Here is a 20,430-nt window from a genome sequence, read left to right as displayed (position 1 = left end):
GTGAATATAGATTCAGTATTGCTCAAGATGGAGCAGCTTATGTCATGGCTACAGTCTGGTCACCATGCAGTTAGCTTTTTCCCTCTGGCGGCAGTTACAGTATTTATAAAAGAACTTAGGAATGTGACAGTGAAAGATTCTGTGACGCCATTGTCCTAATTATTAACTGCTTGAGCCTGCTCTTTTTGTGACTCAGGGATGTCTAGGAGATTTCAGCTTTTCTATATACAAGAGGCAGAGGACATAGTGGAGCCTTTGTAATTGTGGGGACCCCATAGGGTTCCGCTCAGTTTAAAAATACTGCAAAAGTTATCATTTTGATCAGATTTTTCTTACTAAATGACTAATAGTATTTGGAAATGATCCCACAAATTAGTAGCTAATATATTTAGTGTTCTTCCGCAAGATTAATTATCTCTAATAAAAAGAAAACTTCTTATTGATTCTTTACCTTGCTAGTACTGTTTTCATGGGCTCATTAATTAAATTTTTGTAGCCAGTCATTTATTCATTTTGGTCTTTTTATTGCAAAATGAATTCCAACCCTGAATATAAATGATTTTATGTTAACAACAAAATTGCAAGCATTTTGTAACATTGTATATGTTATTCTTCCCATAAACATCTCAAGGGAATCATACACATTAGAGATGGGCAAGTCCTATTAGATCTTGTTTCTATCTTGCCGGTATGGAGTCTTGCTTGCCCTATAGTACAACCCCAAGAGCTTTTTCTCAACCAGTTTTACATTTTTTCCAGTGTAATTTCCAGAAATTTCAGAAATTTTAATAAATTTTTAGAGTTCCCTGGCAGTCTAATTTGTGCCTGTAGCCCTTTCTTTATGAGTATTTTCCCCTTGGCCTAAAGTTGCTTTTACTGCTACTTAGAACATTCATGTAATTTATATATATTCAAAGTATTATCCTGTTTACTATCTCTGTATGTGAAAAAGGTACATATTTAATTTTGTACATCTGTCATTAATCTTTCATTTTATATATTCTGTGATTTTAATGCATTTATTATAATTTGTTAAATTTTGTAAGCGATAGAGACAGTCATCTTAGAATTTTTACTCTGTAATCAGGGTTTTGAATAATGAATGACATGTCTAAAAATGCCATAATTTAAAAATAATTGTGACATCTGTGACTTTATATTCATGTAATATCTTATTATAATAAATACTATTGTATTGAAGGCTATATTAAAAAAATTTTTTTTTGAGATTACACCAGCACCCACTAACTTTAGTATCAGCTGCAGTAATATTTACTTTAGAATTAAGGAAATTTTTTTAACCATTTTTTGGAGCTTTATCGCAACAAGATTTAACTTACAAATACTTTTAAACTATAAACAAATCTAAATATCATCTATCAGGTAGCACCAGTCACTATTCATGAAAACAAGTCATTGCTCATTATCTTAATTAATTAATTAATTATATTAATAGTCTTTTTTTTAGAGCAATTTCAGATTCACAGCAGAATTGAACAGAAAATAGAGAATTTGTACATAGCCCTCCCCACCCACACATATATACTCTCTTACCCTGAACATCCTTCATTAGTGTGGAATATTTGGTACAATCCATGAGCCATCATGGACACATTATTATCAACCGATGCCTATAGTTTATATTAGGGTTCACTCTTGATGTTGTATATTCTATGGGTTTTGACAAATGCATAATGGCATGTAGCCACCACTACAGTATCATACAGAATACGTTCCTTGCCCTAAAAATCCTTTGTGCTCCATCTATTCATCCCTCCGTCCCTCCCTCTCCCCAAACCCCTGGAAACCACCATCTTTTTATGGTTTCTGTAGCTTTGCCTTTTCCAGAATGTCATTTGGTTGGAATCATACAGTTTGTAGCCTTTTCAGACTGGCTTCCTTCATTTAGTAATATGTCTTTTAAGTTTCTTCCATGTCTTTCATGGCTTGGTAGCTCATTTCTTTCTTTTTTTTTTTTTTTTTTTTTACTGCACATATATTTTTTAATTTACATATATGTACTGTTCATTGTTTCTAAGAACATTTAGAGCTTTAGCTTTTTAAACGTACATAGTTATCAAAGGAATAAAGCCAACCACAAAATAAGAATTAATTCAAAAAGATACATACACCCCGCTATTAACAGCAACATAATTTACAATTGCCAAGAAAAGTGCACATCAATAGTTGAATGGATAAAGAAGATGCAACATATATATATGTACTGGAATACAACTCACCCAAAAGACAATGGCATATTTTCCATTTGTGGCCCTTCATTCACTTTTTTTTTCAATTCAAAAACCAGTATTTTATAACTGGCATAAACATTTGCATTGCATCAAAAACAACAAAATGCCTAGAAATAAACTTAACGAAGGAGGTTACCTATGCTCCAAAGACCGAAATGACACAAAGAAATAGAAAGATTTCTTGTGCTCTTGGATTCAACACTATCAAAATGGCCACACTACCCAAAGCAATGCACAGATCCAATGCAGCCCCCATCAAAATACTCAAGACATTCCTCATAGAACTAGAACAAACAATTCCAAAATTTATAAGGAGCCACAAAAGACCTCGAACAGCCAAAGCAATCTTTTGTTCGTCTTTTTTTTTTTTTCCTTCTTCTTCTCTTTCTTCTTTTCTCTTTTCTTATGGTTTGATGACTAGAGAAGTTCCTTTACCATTTGTTATAAAGCTGGTTTGATGGTGCTGAAATCTTTTAGCTTTTGTGTATCTGTGAAGCTTTTGGTTTCTCCCTCAAATCTGAATGAGAGCCTTGCTGGATAGAGTATTCTTGGTTGTAAGTTTTCCCCTTCTATCACTTTAAATATGTTTTGCCACTCCTTCTGGCCTGTAGAGTTCCTGCTGAAACATCAGTTGATAACCTTATGGGAGTTCCCTTGTATGTTATTTGTTGCTTTTCTCCTGTTAATTTTAATATTCCTCTTTATCCTTAATTTCTGTCAATTTGATGACTATGTGCCTCCTTGGGTTCCTCTTTGGGTTCATCCTGTGTGGCACTCTCTGCACTTCCTGCACTTGGGTGACTGTTTCCTTTCCCAAGTTGGGGAAGTTTTCGGTGATTATCTCTCCAACAATTTTTTCAGGTCCTTTCTCTCTCTATCCTCTTTCTGGGACCCCTATAATGCAAATATTAGTGTGTTTATTGTTGTCCCATAGTTCTCTTAAATTATCTTCATTTCTTTCCATTCTTTTTTGTTCTGTATTAGTGATTTCCACTAATCTGTCTTCTAGCTCTCTGATCCATTCTTCTGCCTCATTTAGTCTGTTCTTGGTTCCTTCTAGTGTGTTACTCATTTCAGTGATTTTATTCTTCAATTCTGTTTGGGTGTTCTTTGTATTTTCCATCTCTTTGCTGAAAACTTTGCTCTTTGCATCTATACTCCTCTTGAGTTCTCTGAACATCTTGGCCATCATTACTTAAAACTCTTTCTCAGATAAATTACCTATCTCCTCCTCATTTATTTCTTCTCTGGGATTTTATCTTGTGCCTTGGCCTGGAAGATATTCCTTTGCCACCTCATATTGTCTATCTTTCTGTTTTTATTTTTAGATAAGTTAGTTATATTTCTTGACCTTGGAGATGTGGCCCTCTGTGGGAGATATCCTATGCATCCTAGCAGTACACTCCTCTCTTGTCATCCAAGGATCAGGGTCCAGCCAGTCCCAGTGTAGAGTCTGGCCTGTGTTTGTCGATTCCTTCCACAGGCTTTGGGATTGTTGTTCTCTTATTTCTAGTATCTGGCCCTTCGTGGATGAGGCTGGACTAGAGGTTTATGCAGGTTTCCTGGCAGGAGAAGCTGGTGCCTGCCTATTGCTGGGTGAAGCTTGTCCTGGACCTCTGGTGGGTAGTCTGTGCCTAGAGGCCTTTGTGGCTCAGGAAGTCTGCTGATAAGTGGGGCTGTGTTCCCACCCTGTATGTTGTTTGGTCTGAGGCTTCCCTACAGGCTGTTGGGTGGGCCTAGGTCTTGTTGCTAATGATACAATCAAAATGACAGCGTCCAGGAAAGCTCATATAGATGAACACTCCCAGAATGTCTGCCACCAGCTTTCGTGTCCCCTGGGTGAGCCACAGCCATCCCCTACATCTCCAGGAGACCCTCCAAAACCAGCAGGTAGGCCTGGCCCAGGTTCCCGTGCTATCACAGCCTGTGCCCTTGGACCTGGCACACATGAATTTCCTTGTGTGCTTCCCATTTCCCCCAGTCTCATGGGGCTCCTGGAGCCAAGCCCCGCTGGCCTTCAAAACCAGATGTCCTGAGGTCTGCTCCCAATGCTGGAACCCTGGGCTGGGGAGCCTGACATGGGGCTTAGAACTCTCACTCCTGTGGGAGGGCCTCTGTGGCTTCACTGTTCTTCAGCCTGTGGGTCGCCCACCTGGAGGGTATGGGGCCCAATTATATTGTGATCACTTCCCTCCTACCATCCTATTGTGGTTCCCTCTTTATGTTTCCAGTTGCAGAAGATCTTTTTGCTAAGTTCCCAGTCTTTTTTTCCATGATTGTTTAGCATTCAGTTGTGGTTTCATTGTAGATGCAGGAAGAGGTGAGCTAGTCATCCTACCACTCTGCCATCTTGACTGGAAATCTTTTTATTCTTTTTCTTTTATTCAACTGATATTTATTAAGTGTCTTCTAAGATCTAGGTATGTGACCTTTCCATGTGGCTTCTAAGCTTCCTCATAGCGTGGAGGATGGGTTCCAAGGGTGATGACTTCGAAAAAGAGAGACAATGAAAGAGACAGAAACAAAGAAACAGAGAAAGAGCGGGCAGAAACTATATTATCTTGTCTGAACTACTTTTAGAAGTCTCATTGCCTTAATTTATAAGACTACAGATCACTCCTGCCATTCCTAAAAAGAGAAAAGGAATACTCTCAATGGTTTTTACTATCTCTCACTCATTTTTTGTTTTAATTAACATTTCCAGCCATGAATTTGCATCAGTTTTTTTCTTTACTTCAAATCATAAATGATTTTTATTATGTGCCTAGCAAAATGAATAATTAGAAAGTAAATTATTAGTTTTCCAAGAGAGAAAAGTTTTATTTTCTCTTATGAAATTCTTATATGAATAAACCATAAGAAAACTTCTTCACATGACTGCAGAAGAATTAACTGAGGAGTACAATGATTTAAACTTCCCTAGTTCTGAATTTTTGATAGCTGAGCTGAAGTTTACTAGTACTGTGTAAGAAATTACTCTTGATACAGTGGTACCTTCCATGTGCACTAATTGGAAGACTAAAGTCTCCCAGAGTCTGTGCAAAAGAAAGACGCACAGATTATATTAAAATACCAGAATTACAGAGTTATTGTGTCAGTTAAATACGTATAGCAACAAGTAAGGAGATTAAGAGAATGAGAAGACAGGCCATGCACTAGGAGAAAAGTATTTACAAAAGGCATATCTAATTAAAGACTGTGTTGTTGAACCCACGTTTGTGTGCCAAACAGAACAGTGAGGTCAAACAGTTTGGAGGGGAGAAAGGTTTATTGCAGGGCCAAGCAAGAACAGTCTGCTCATGGTCAAAGCACCCGAACTCCCTGATGGCTTTCAGGGAAGAGTTTTTAAAGGCAACATTTGGGGTGAGGGCTCCAGGGTGCATGACTTTCTTCTGATTCATTGGTGGTGAGGTAACTTTGTGCTATTTCAGGAATCTTAACCATCAGCCTTCTTGTTCCAGCCAGATTGGGGTCTACGTGCTTGCTGTCAACATGTAGTCACCATCTTCTATCTGGGCGGGAATCTTATTAGTTCCTGCAGAACAACTCAAAGATATGCATCCAATTGTTATGTATATCCCTTCAGGAGGAATTAGGACTGTTTTATTGATGATACTATTATTTCTTGACTGCTTTTCTTTTTGTTTCTGCATTCCCTCACTTCCCTAATTACTAACTCCTTGTGTCAGTTCTTTGAAACTCAGGCAGGCCTAGGAGACTAAAGCCTTTTTTCTACAGACAAATGGAGAGAGCAGAAAAACTCCTGTGCCCCGCAAGGTTTTCACAGGATCTTGCTTGGTTTCAGTTTGCCCTTTCCTTTGATACTCTTCAATCCTGTGGTGAACAGGTAAGGGACAGCATAGGCAATAAAAGTGTTGGATAGAGAACAAGGTTAATCACAAACTTGGCAGGAGAACTTGGTTTTAGGGGGACTCAGTCGTAGCTGTTGTCCAGGATATACAAAGAACTCTCTTAAAACTCAACAGTAAGAAAACAAACAACCAGTTAAGAAATTGGGCAATTGATAGCTCACCAAAGATTTACAGATGGCAAATATGCATGTGAAAAGATGTTCAACATTAGATGTCAGTAGAGAATTACAAATTTATACAAGGAGGTACCACTACACACCTGCTAGAATGGGAAAAAAATCCAAAATTCTGACAGCGCCAAATGCTGACAAGGATATGGAGCAAGAGGAACTCATTCATTGCTGGTAGGAATACACAATGATACAGCCACTATGGAATACATTTTACCGGTTTCTTACAAAACTGAACATACTCTTATAATATGATCCAACAAATCATGCTCCTTGGTGTTTTACAAATGAGTTGAAAACTTATTTTCATACAAAAACCTGTACATGGATGTATAGCAGCTTTATTTGTAGTAACCAAAACTTGGAAGCAACCAAATGTCCTTCAGTGGGTGAATGGATAAATAAAGTGGCATATCCAGACAATGGAATATATAAATATATCATCACTGTAAAGAAATGAATTATGAGCCATGAAAAGACATGGTGGAATTTGAAATGAGTATTACTAAGTGAAAGAAGCCAGTCTGAAAAAGCTACATGCTGTATGATTCCAACTGTTCTAGTTTAGGTAAAACTATGGAGATGGTGAAAAGATCAGTGGTGTTGGGGGTGGGAGGGATGAATATGCAGAGCATGAAGAATTTTTAGGGCAGTGAAACTGTTCTGTGTTATACTCTAATGATGGTTATGTGTCATACATTTGTCCAAACTCATAGAATGTGCAGCAACAAGAGTGAATTTTAATGTAAACCTGGACTTTGGTGATGATAATGTGTCAGTGTACATTCATTGATTAAAACAAATGTATCACTGTTTCAGAATGCTCATAATAAGGGAGGTTGTGCATGTGTGGGAGTAGGGGGCTGTATGAGAACTCTGAATTTTTCATTCAAAATTTCACTGTGAACCTACAACTCCTTTAAGAAATAAAGTCTATTTAAAAATAAAGAAAGGGACAAATCAGAAATAGACTCGTGGACGTAGAAAATAAACTGTGGTTACCAAAGGGGAGATGGGGGTAAGAGATAAATAAGGAGTTTGGGATTAACAGATGCACATTATGATATATAAAATAGATAAACAACAAGGACCTACTCTATAGCGCAGGAACTATATTCAGTTTCTTGTAATAGCATATAATAGAAAAGAATCTGAAAAGAATATGTGTAACTATAGGAATTGCTTTGTTGTACACCTGAAAGTAATACTATAAATCAGCTACATTTCAATGAAATAAAAATTTTAAAAATGAATAAAAAAGAATAAAGAAGGGGAAAGATACGAGGTTGGCTAACACACTCAGGCACGATAGGGTACAACTGGGAGGAAGGACCATAGCACTCACTTCTGAGTTTTACAAGTTCTTTTGTCTGTCTGGTGCCAAACAGCCTTCCTTGCAAATAACATAACTTTAAGGACCAGAGTAGTATGTGAGCTAAGGAACTCAGTGGAGGGATGGGGCTGGGTGGACTCAATACATGTCTACTTTTGCAGGAGTAACTAAGCCTGGCACCAAGTATAATCCACCAAAGACTTGCTGAGCATCTGCGCCTTTCATCTTTTATATTGTTGACAGAGAACACATAAGGCCATAATGGGTGTCACCAACACATTTACAGCAATTTACTATGCCATATACCTCCTACCCATAAATAAAATTCTTAGGTAAGAATAATTTTAGCCTGTAATATTCTTTTGATAAACATTGAAAACTCTTGTTCTTAAATATGATTTAAAATTTCAAAACAAATATCTTTTGGAATCATTACTCTGACAGGTTTGGAAGTATATCCACGGCTTCTGACATCATAGTATCCTATGTAAATGAATATCCTCTGCATGAATGAGTGCTTTCTTTCTGAGATATTACTACTTCGTAAGGTAGCTCATCCCATTATTGCATAGCTCAAGTTGTCGTAAAGCTTTTCCTAACATTGAGCCAAAATCTGGCTATACACAACTTCCATACATTGAACCTAGTTTATCTTCTAGGCACTGTTTCTTAAATCTTTTGGGTCAGGGACTCCTTTGAAAATCTGATAGAAACTATCAATAACCCTTTTCCCAGGAAAAAACAATGCTCATATTCATAAATTTTTATCAAATAATTTCAAAGACTTTCTAGACCCCTTGAAGGCTTTTTTTTTCTTTTTTGAACCCAGGTCGAGATCCTCTGCTCCTGAACAAGATATGTCAAGTTTTTCGTATATATTAAAGTATAATAAAGACCTTAGGCTTAGCATTTCTAATTCCTTTAACAGTCCTAATATGACCCAATTTAAACAGACCTTTGCTATCCAAGTCATCTATTTTTGTTTATATTTTAATATATGTATCTTTCTGAATGAGATACCTTTAATTTTCATTTGAATCATCTCAGTCTTTGGGACTGTTATTCACATATTTGGAACACTTACAACAGCAGTTTTAGCTTTCACATCACAGTACGTTCTTGCCTCATACAGGGTTTCTGTTTAGCTTCATCTTTGCATCATCCAAAATTTCTGGGACAGTGCTTAACACATTGTAGGTATTTCAGGGAATATTTGTAAAATGAATAAAACTCCTTAGTCCTTTTTTGCATCACAAGCTGCCAAGCAAGTTTTACCACATATTATACTAATGTATGCCTGTGAGGGATGAGTTGGGAGTGTGTGTTGCACCATACTTAAGTAGTAGTTTTTTGGAAACTAAACTGGAGATTTAACATTTACTCTTGTTAAATTTCATTGTACAAGAGCAGTTCTTTTATTATCAAGGTAAGATGCCAAGGAAAATAAAATACTGATAATTCTTACTTTCTGTATATAATATGCACAGTTGAATAGGTTGCACATTATAGGTGTTTCACAAATGTTTGCTAACTAAATGAATAATTAATGATTATGATTTTGTAATAATCAAAGCATGTAATTTGAGAGCTTGATTCACTATTAGTGGATGTTTTATGCTTTATATTTGCAAATGAGTACCTTTAATATATTTTTCTAAAGATGAGCACCTTAAATTATAACTTCATGTGTACTTTCTAGATACCAGGATAGGACGCTTAACCTTAGTGTCCCCTATCTTCTCCCTCCCCAAATTGGTACAAATGATCATATGTGATAGAAGTCTATAATATAATTTTGGGCCTTCACCTCCTTGGAACATTATCTTAAGCCAACTCATTCGTGGTTCATACTCCATGTGACCTGGGAATTTTTTTTTTTTGGCTGCTTCATAGGCAGTTTTAATCAGCTTGGTAATCTTTTGTTGAATGATTAACTACACTTCTGCTTGTTTATATCTTCTCTTGAGGAACTCCCTCTTTGTTCCTCCTACTGAGTAAAAGAAAGTAGGGAACAGCAATGATTGGAATCCTCATCTTTTTTAAGCATCAAGAGGAAACTACCTTTGTGGTTATATTGCTTACTCTCTGGACTATGTTCTCCTTTTCATTTAATTTAGGGAAGCAGCATTGCTTCTTCATGAACCTGCTGCTTTCACTACTTGATATTTTTAGGAATCAAAGGCATCTTTAAATGGGTGTGTCTCTGCATAAACCAAAAAGCTTATCCTCCACTACCCCTAAGTTACCTGAATTTGAAGACCTGGTTTGTGAAGTTGATATCTACATGGTTCTCATATCTCCATATTGAGACTGAGCAACTTTCCAATCTAAGCTACTGGTGAGCTGTTTAAAGACCCTGTGCTTCTGAGAGAGTAGGAGGTTGAGATAGCAAAGTGACAAGGAGACTGACTATGGCACTCTATCCTGAGATGTATTTAAGTCAGGTGTTCTCAAACAAGATGCATGGATCCCTGAAGCAGTGGTTCCCAAAGCTGACTCAACCTCAGGTTTAACTCAGATAGCATTTTAAAACTAGGAATTCCTGGGCCTGTTCTGTGTTCTTTTATTTTATGATGCAGGCACAGGAAAGGCACATGAAAACAAAGTTTATTATAAATTCAGAGGCCCTAAAAAGATAAAGTCACTGTATGCCACAAGGGAGTACGCTCAACCAAACAGGTGAGGAGCCAAGAGAGCAGAAGGGCCTATATCCTAGAGCCTTTCTTAGGGGATTCATGTTGGATTGCATAAGAAAAGGAGCCAAAAGGATTTCATAGATGCATTTGAATGTTCCTAAGTCATGGTCAGGGGAAGACAGGAAAGGGAACTTGTGGCAGAGGTCAGTCTTATCAACTTGGTGCACATGGTCACCTGGACAGGTTACTTAGAGCCTGTTTGTGGAGATGTTGATACAGTGGGGGAAAGATTTTAAACTATGAAGTTTTAAAAATATTTACAATAAAGTGCCCCATCCTCAGAGTTTTTGATTCAGTAGATGACCAGGGTGAAGGCTTAGAAATGTATATTCTTAAAAGGATCTCCAAATGATCTTGGAAACCCCTGAAATTGTGGTGCAAATTTTTATCTTTTATGTTTCTGGGGAGCTACAGCTTGCATCAGACCCCGAGATTACTTTGACCCCAAAGAGGTTAAGAACACTTGCTATAAGCCATCGGTTTTCAAACTTCAAGGTGCTTCAGAATTATCCAAGGACTTGGTAAAATACTCTTGCTAGCTGCCCACCCACCCTTAGAAATTCTGATTCAAGTAGGGGTGGAGCCTGAGAATTTGCATTTTAAAATAGTTCCTTTATATTGTTAATGCAGCTGGACAGGGACTACCCTTGAGAACCACAGTTTTAAGACTTGGCTAACACCATTCTGTGCCTTCAACTTCAAGCTCTGGAAGTAAAGTATACCTTTCAGGATTCTTCACCAATTAATATAGTAATAAACATAATGAAGCCTAATAAGCTCCATCTATTTCACTACTGTAAGAGAACGGTGAGAAAATTCCCTCCTTTCTAGCAAAGCAAGTGGTAATGGAGAGTTCACTCATTGATAAATCTGTTTCATAAGCAATTGGCTTCCTTTAAAATTTTTTTTTTGTTGAAGTACAGTTGATACATATTATATGTTACAGGTATACAATTTAGTGATTCACAATTTTTAAAGGTTATATACTCCATTTATAGTTATTATAAAATGTTGGCTGTGTTCCCCGTGTTGTACAGTACATCCTTGAACCTATCTTACACCCAGTAGTTTGTGCCTCCCATTCCCCACCCTTATACTGCTCCTCCCTCCTTCCCTCTTCCTGCTGGTAACCACTAGTTTGTTCTCTATATCTGTGAGTTCACTTCTTTATTATATTCATTAATTTGTTGTATTTTAGCTAGCAATTTCTTCTTTATGTAGCATTTCTTCCCATCAGAGTAGAAACATGCATGATTCCATGACCATTTAAGTGGTTTTTTTTTAGGTAAATAATGTAATTTTTCAAATAAGCTCATATTATCCAAAGCCAAGTAGAATACTACTCAAAGTTAAAATATAAAATATAATTTGACCTAAATGTGATGAGAAGCAGGAAAGATGATCCTAAGGATTCCTGAAATGAGGAAAACTGGTTCTGCTTTAAAAAGCTCCTAAAAATAGGTGGTCAGGGAAGCTTTCAGATCTCTAAGGAAAAAGAATGTTTCAAAAGCTATAAAACACTACTAAATCCACAGGAGTCCCAGAGAAGTTTATTTGCCCATAGAGCTTACAGGCTGTCTGAAACTTTGAAGGAAACTGAGGTCCTGGAAGGAATCTTTATTATCCATGAAGAGTCTAATTAGTTAAGTGTTCCTCTGTCTACAGAGATAAACTTAAGCAAAGCTTCTGGACATCACTAATGTGCCTTAGTGTTTTCCTTTCCCACTTAGCCTTGGAACTTTCATTGCTTCATCCGTTTAGAGGGAGAAGTCCTCAGTGAAACAGGAACTCACCTGAGTTAAGAAAATAGAGCTTTAGTAGAGAGAGCGATAAATTAGGAGTTTGGGATTAACAGATACACACTACTGTTTGTAAAATAAACAACAAGGGTCTACTGTATAGTACAGGGAACTGTATTCAATATCTTGCAATCTATAATGGAAAAGAATCTGAAAAATTATATATGTATAATTATATATATATATATCTCCAAATCACTTTGCCATACACCTGAAACTAACACAACATTGCAAATCAACCAAAATTCAAAAAAAAAAAGACAGCTTTAGAGGAGAGGGACTTTATTTAAAGGAAGTGTAACAAAATTATATGAGTGGTTATTAACCTGAAATTAGGTTATGAGTATTCGTTTTCTCTGTCCTTTTTTGCAAAATAATTTCAAATTCTCCTATAATATATTAAAAAGGAAGGAAAATTCATTTTAAATGAATCATAATTTGTTAGTAATTCAAAGAAAACACTTTAGTGCCAAAGTCTTTATGTAGAGTTCTCTCTTCCATTGTAGTGTACTTGGCATTGTAGTTAGTACTTTGATATTTCAGGGTTCTCAAAATGTTGGCATAAGTTATCAGTACTTAAAAAAATATGAAACTTTGATAACTTTGGTATTGCCTTTCCATATTTTGAATCTGACTATTACCTAGTGTATGTGATTATCACCTAAAATATGTTAATTTTTAAAATAACCAAAATAGCTATTATATTATACTTAATGGAAATTGTGAATACCCCTTGTTAGTTGAAAAATTCAGCTTCCATGTTGTTGAGTTTTTGACAAACAAGGAGATAATGGGGAAATAATTGGAGAACCTTGTTGACCTGTGCTACACAAGAAACAGATGTTTGCCAGACAGAAATGAAAATTAAAAAGTTAAAGAAATAGAATTGAATAGATACCTTATTCAAGTTTTCAAGAGCGCAAGCAATGAAATGATTAAGAAAAATTGGAAAAAATGTTTTAAGATACTTTATTTAGCTTAACTTTGAATTTCTTACGTATTTTTCCAAGTATTAGAATGCTTTGTGTTTATGGTTAGGTTGATTTAATTTTGTAGTATTTCTTATTCTCACAAAATTACATTTACTTTTTCATTATAAGAGTTAAAAGATCTATGGATTACAGAAATTCTGTGCCACAGAAGTCTCCCATGTGGTTTTATTTCTGCCAAGCAGAACAAGCCTTGGTTAACTTAATTCACTCTGAAATGGGAGATACTACTTTTTACTTTTGATGCTGCCATCTTTTGTGATTGATACGTGAACATTCATTCAGCAGTACTCTTTTTTGCTTTCATTTATGCAAAAGTAGTAGCTATGTTTATGAAAAGTTTGGCTTAATCTTGCTTATCTTAAATATTAAGTTGCTTAAGGCATAAAGTATTTGAATCTTGGAAAGAATCTTTAATATTTTATGAACAACCCTTGCCAGAGCTAGAAATGGGATCCTTCAGTGACAGATCTGTCAACTTAGTTTTCATCTAGATTCTTGATTGCTTCTGGTTATTAGAAGCTCACTACTCCATGAATAAGTCTGCTTTGGTTTGATAGTGTTTAATTTTTTTAAATTTGTACATTCTTTGTGCTGAGCTAGAATTGGCCTTTCTGGAAATTTTACTTATAAGCTTTTTCCTTTTCAAATTACACAACCCTTTAAACAATTGGACATAATTAATTATTTTTTGTTCTCCACTTCTTTGGGCAAGACATGTTTCATTCCTTCAAATGATCCTAATAATCCATGATTTATAAGTGTCTTTGATACATCTCAGTTTGTAATTGTCCCTCTTCTGTTATGATGTCCCAAATAGAAAAAGATACTCAGGGATGGTACAACAAATGCAAAATCTAAAGGGACTGTTACCTCCCTTGTTCTGGGTACTTTGTGTCAAAATTTGATTTGCCACCCTTCCGTCCCCTCTTTTTTAAAACTACATAACTTACATTGGCTTAATATCTTGAAAACCTCCAGGATTCTTCCACATAAATTAATTAGAAGCTAGATTTCCCTCACATTCTACTTATGTACTTGACTTTTTAAACCTATAAATAGGACTTAACCTTTTCATTATTAAATTTGGGAGCTAATTATTTCAGCTTTTCTTGATCATTTTAAAATCTAGGTCTTTAAAAAAATTTTTTTTAATTGAAGTACAATCATTTACAATGTGTCCATTTCTGGTGTACAGCAGAGTGTCCCAGTCATACGTATACATCCATATATTCGTTTTCATATTTTTTCATTAAAGGTTATTACAAGATATTGAATATAGTTCCTTGTGCTATACGGAAGAAGTTTGGATTTTTTTTTGATCTAGAGTCGCTAACAGTTGCAAATCTCAGACTCCCAAATTTATCCCTTCCCCACCCCCTTTCCCCTAGTAACTAAGATTGTTAACTATGTCTGCAAGTCTGTTTCTGTTTCGTAGATGAGTTCATTAGTGTCCTCTTTTTTTCTATTTTTTAGATTCCACATATGAATGATATCATATAGTATTTTTCTTTCTTTTTCTGGCTTACTTCATTTAAAATGATAACCTCTAGGTCTGTCCATGCTCCTGCAAATGGCATTATTTTATTCTTTTTTATGACTTAGTAGTATTCCATTGTATAAATATACCACAACTTCTTTATCTAGTTATCTGTTGATGGACATAAAGTCTAGGTCTTCATTGTATTTTTTATAAGGTGTATTTTTCAGTCATTCTGTTATTTGTTAATTTGCAAATAACGATAGCCTTCAAGTGATAGTGTGTAAGACCAAAGATGAAGTGATAGTATGTTATAGGTTGAAAAACAGTACTGTTGTTCAGTACTCTTTAACCAGCTACAAATGCACCAAGGACTGTTATCTAGCCCATATTTTATTGACTTACCTATTTCAGATTTTCTTGATGAAAGTAACCTTTGTTTTTATTAAAAGACAGATTACACTCAATGAATATATTTGGCTCTTAGTAATCAATATGTGTGTTTTCTTCATGATTCTAATTATCCATCTTGGAGTTTTGCTGAAGCTTAAGTTTACTAACATGTAGTTTTCTTCCTAAAATTGCCTCTGTCTTCCTTTATAAATATTAATAGATATTTCTTTCTAATATCATGATGTCATGATTTTTTCAAAAATTGCCAGTAATCGCTCTGAGTTTATATCTGTCAATTTAATATTCTAACATGTAATTTATTTGAACCCATCCAAACTTGGAATTTTGGTTGTTTAATACAAGCACGAAAATTTTCCTTTTATTTTTGTAATAGTAGAAAAGTGAAGAAGGCCTAAATATGCAACACTGAGAAAATACATAGTAAAACTTAATACTCATGTGCTTGATTAAGTATGTATTAGGTAGCTATTTTAAATTATGGCAGTGTTATAACATGAAAAGAATACTGAGTAAAATGAGCAACTTACAAATTGTATGTACCTTAAAACTTGGTAACAGATACACATACTTGTGGGGGAAAAAAAAAAGCCAAAAATACAGTTTCATGGTTAAGAGGCTGAGTTCATGGTTAGAACTATGGGATCCTTTTCACCCACTTCTTTTGTTTTCCAAATTATCTCTAATTAATTATGTTATTAATAAGGAAAACTAATTGTTTCTTGAAACAAAACAAAAAAGAACATCTACCTATCCTTTATGGTTTAGTTTATTTTTAATCTTTAGTTGACACTTTCCACATTAAAAATATTTTTCTTGACAGAAGAAACAGTAACAAAATAGAATTAAATTTTCCTTTTCTTTTAACTATTGGTGTTTTATCATCTTCTCAAGTGGTGTTTTTCAGAACGTAGCTTTAAAAATTCCTTTATGTTGAATTGTTTTCCTAATACTGCTTGTTTCTTCTTTCTGATAGGTGACATAAGTGTCAATGAAGCATATTAAAATATATGTTTGTTATGTTCTACCTCTTTTCCTTGGTAGTATATGATTCTGCAGTTTCTTCTAGACAAGTTTCATTTTCCTCCATTTTCAGGTCATAGTTTAAAGTTTTATTCAGCCAATAGCAAAACACTTTGCTATCTGTCACCTCATGTCAACAAGCATGAAAACAATGTTGCTTTCATATCATCTTAACATTATAGAAATCATTTATTCATCTATGAATTAGGAAGTCCAGTTTCTAGTCCCAAGGCTCCTGCAAAACAGTATTTTGACAAGAAAAGTTAATTTCTCTGTCCATTTCTTCATCTGTAAAAATGTGATTGTTAATCTCTAAAATTCCATTACTATCTCTAACAGCCTTTTCTTTCATTAAATTTTCTCATTCTCATCCATCTGATTTGGCAATCCACGTTTATTTTACACTAAACTCCCATACTTAAGCTGTTTTGGGACTTTTTAAACTATCTATTGATTACTATTTATTTATACTCCAGTTTCATACTGTTTTATTAATTCAGTTATGTTGAATCTATTAGGGCTAGTTCCCTATCCTTGATTTTTTCTCTTTTCTCTTTCTAGAACTCTTATAATTATATTTGCTTTTCTATAAATTTGGTTTGTCTAGTTCCAGAATCTTACTGATATTTTTATCAATCATTTTAAAGTTACAGAATAATATATAGAAAAATTGTATATTATTCACAGAGGTTTAAAGGAAAAAATCAAGTATTCAGAATATTATATATATGAGCAAGGGAACCAAAGTAAATCATGAAGCATGGTCACTATATTAATGAATTTTAAGGTAATTACTTCTGCTGTTGTAGTGATGTTTCTAGTGGTTTTGAAAGAAATCTTAATAACTTACCAAAGAAAGTTAAGCATTTAATTCCTATCATATTTGGCTTTATGTGGTTTCAAGATATAAATATAACTATGTCCTAGTAACAGTATAAAATACAGGTTAGAATAAGATGAAAATATAGGTCTAAAAATATAGTTTGGAATAATTTATTTGTTTATGGAAAGAAAAATTGGTTGTCTCAATGGCACATTGAAGTTATATAGAAAGACCTGTGAAGTTATAGAGAAAGAAAAGTACAGTCAGTTCTCCCTATTTGTGGCTTCTGCATCTAAGGATTCAATCAACCATGGATGAAAATTTTCAGAAAAAACATTCCAGAAAATTCCCCAAAGCAAAACTTGAATTTGCCTTGTACCTAGCAATTATTTCCATAGTATTTGAATTGTATTAGGAATTATAAGTAATCTAGAGATGATTTAAAGTATATGAGAGGATATGCAAAGGTTATATGCAAACAACTATGCTATTTTATAAGGGACTTGAGCCTTCACAGATTTTGTTTGTTACGTTCCTGGGCCCTGGAACCAATCCCCTGCAGATATTGAGGGATGACTACTGTAAGTGAAACCTCATAATATTGGGAGGAGGAAGGACTGTTAAGAGGGAATCTAAAAGTGAAGTCATAAATACAGTAAACTGATAAAACTATTCTAGATTACAGTATGTTTTATTAGTACTCAGACTAGAAGGAAAAAATTAAAGGGCACTGAATGCAGCCATATGCTTACTGAAAAACAGAGACTTTTGGCATAGTGTTTTTATGTTCTCAGCAGTGATTTTTCTTAAGCCAACTATATGTCATAAAAACTGACATGACATCTGCAAAGTTAAAAAATGGACACACATTCTTTTTTTGCATTCCTTTCCCCTTATGACTAGGGCAGTTATCAAGGATATAGTGAAGAAAGCAGGGAAAAGTGTAGTAATTCAAGACATCCCATACATACTGGTTGAATGAATCTCCTGCATGCTTAGGAGAGGGAAGAGAGTTTAAAAATCAAGATTAGGTTCACATCATCTGGAAATTCTTATGGAACTTCATGATCTATTGAAGATATGAAATTGCTAAATCTTTACAGTGCCTGGGAGATCTACATGAAATCATTAATGTAAGGATGTTAATCATTTGGGCGTTACCATGATGCAGGAGTTACATATTTGATTGTGTATTTTCATAGATTTATAGGTCAATAGAGCATATTAAAAAATATTTTCCTGAATCTAGTCAGCCTTTATTAAAGGCCATATCAAATTCAAATCCTCTTTTTAACTACTGTTGTTCCTCTTCCTTTCCTATCCTTAAGTCTAAAAAGACACTTAAAATACTTAACCACTGAACTTAGAGGTTTTTATGTTTTTTTATAAAGGCTGTATACTTGGAGAAATCCACTTGTTTATTTAAGCTTACATATCCATAAAGATGAGGAATTTATTTCTTTCACGGCCCAGGATAAATGGAATCAAAATGCTGGTTTATTTTAACTCTTAATTGCATGTATGAAGGTTCTACAATTACTGGGAGGAACAATTTTTCTTCAGATAGCCACCATACAGTCAGTATGGTGCTTTCTTTTTAACCTCTGTTTACTTTCTCACCTCTGTTGATTTATTCAGCTTGTAACCTAGAAACCAGCTGAAAAGGAAGGAAGTCAGAGATGTGTATTTCTGGGCAGTAACTGAAGTAGTTTCCTCTTCCTCTAGCCTGGTTTAGCTACCAAGAAAAGACTTTTTACCCCACCCCCGACCTCAACCAAAAAGAAAAAAAAAGGGAAAAAAAAGAAAAAAAATTAGAAGTAACTCTTCAACTTCCTTATTTCATTAAGGAAGGTATCAGCCATAAGAACAACCAATTTTAAGGACTAAAATGCTGCTCTCCTCAAATTGGTGCTTTTTGTGGTCTGAAAGGTAGTAAGTAGTACCATCCATCCCTCATTGAGTTGTAAGATCAGGAGAGAATTAAGGAGACTTGATGTAGAAAGCTGAGCAACTTATGCTTGCTACCATGTGGGTTTTCTATATTGTTACTTCACTGTTTTTGTTTGTGTTAGAAATTTACCAGCGTTTCAGACCAGACTCCCATTCATATATTTATAAAAATATTTCTCAAGCCCAATTTAAGTATTAAAAAGATATTTTTGGTTTTCAACTAACTGTACCTCTGTAAACCCTTCATTTGCGTTAAGAATTGACTATATAGTATTTCTTTATAGTGATGGAGAGGCATCTAACTTTAATTCAACCCTAATGTAGTATGCAATAAAAAAGAGTGGTTTTTCAGTACTGATGTTAGTTATTTTGGTTTTACAAAAATCATTGCACTCTGTCACTAACAATATTAATGTTATGGCAGTTACATTCTTAGCTAAATGTAACTTCATGCTGTTTGATTCTGTAGGGGACTGATAGTACTTGAGGAACAAAGACAGCTGTTTTTCAGTTAATATTTATAGTCAAACCTGAATTTATGTGAGATTTTTAAGATGAATCTTACAAAATATTCAACTCATTCTCTAATGTACAAATAAACTGTAGAAATACAGTATGATATGTATTTAAAATTTGATGGTTTATAGTGTAATAACCTGAATTAAGCATTTGATGTTTCTTTGTTGTTTGAGGCTCAGAATAAGGCTGCCATATTTAGCCTGGGTTTTTGGGGGGGTTTTTTTGTAACTTATACTACATTAAATTCTTTTAATTCCATATATGTTTTATGTTCATGTCTTAAGTAATTATGAATGAATTATTGGGATGCTGTGTTTTAATAGTCACTTGACTCATTATTTAAAAATAGTTTGTTTTAAAGTTATATTTTAGTACTATCAGTGTTCTAAAGCTATGTTTTACCAACATTCTTGGTATAATCACTACCCTTCTCATTTATCCTTAAAAAAGGATTGATTGAGATTTTTGTAAGTGCAAGTCCATAATAGACTAAATTTAAAATGTCTTCTTTTCAGTGGTTAACCTGATGTTTTCTATGAAATGAAACTGATACACCTGGAGTAGATACGAAGGAACAGGGCATTGGCTGGTGGCTGAAAGTTTTTCTCTTAATAATTTGATGATTGTGTATGTAGTATAAAAAAAATCAGTGTTAATTTTAAGATTTATTGAAATTGAGATATCTACATTGGGACAAATTTATAATAAAAGACCATTCACAAACATAATTTTAAAATAGATGACTGTTTTCTTGCACTGGCAGGTATCTGACATTCTTTTTCCATATTCAGTGTGTATACTATACATACAGCACACATCTCAATTCAGACTAATCACATTTCAGTGCTCAGTAGTCCATGTGTGGCTATTATAGGTTTTTATAATTGTGAACTATTTAAATATTTTTATAAAGAGTGAAAATGTCTCAGGAATATTTTTTAGTCTACCAAAATAAATATTACCAGTTTTTCCTTTGAGTAAAGTGTCAGTGAGACTGTTGGATATGTCATTTGATTTCACTTAAGATTGTTATTGCAAAAATGTTTTAAACTGTTTATTTTCCTGTGTTTTTTTTTAATGTCAATATATTTCTTTAAGGAGAAACAGTTAAAC

At 34.4% G+C, this 20,430-nt stretch overlaps 1 protein-coding gene across 5 annotated transcripts in view; it reads left to right on the top strand.

Annotated features, from left to right (window-relative positions):
• Positions 1 to 20,430, top strand: part of JMJD1C (jumonji domain containing 1C) — a 257,984-nt gene that overhangs the window by 161,741 nt on the left and 75,813 nt on the right. The gene's annotated exons all lie outside the window — the stretch shown is intronic.

This window comes from Camelus bactrianus, chromosome 11 (genome assembly GCF_048773025.1).
Source record: "Camelus bactrianus isolate YW-2024 breed Bactrian camel chromosome 11, ASM4877302v1, whole genome shotgun sequence".
NCBI lineage: Eukaryota > Metazoa > Chordata > Mammalia > Artiodactyla > Camelidae > Camelus > Camelus bactrianus.
This window is presented reverse-complemented; position numbering and strand designations above follow the sequence as displayed.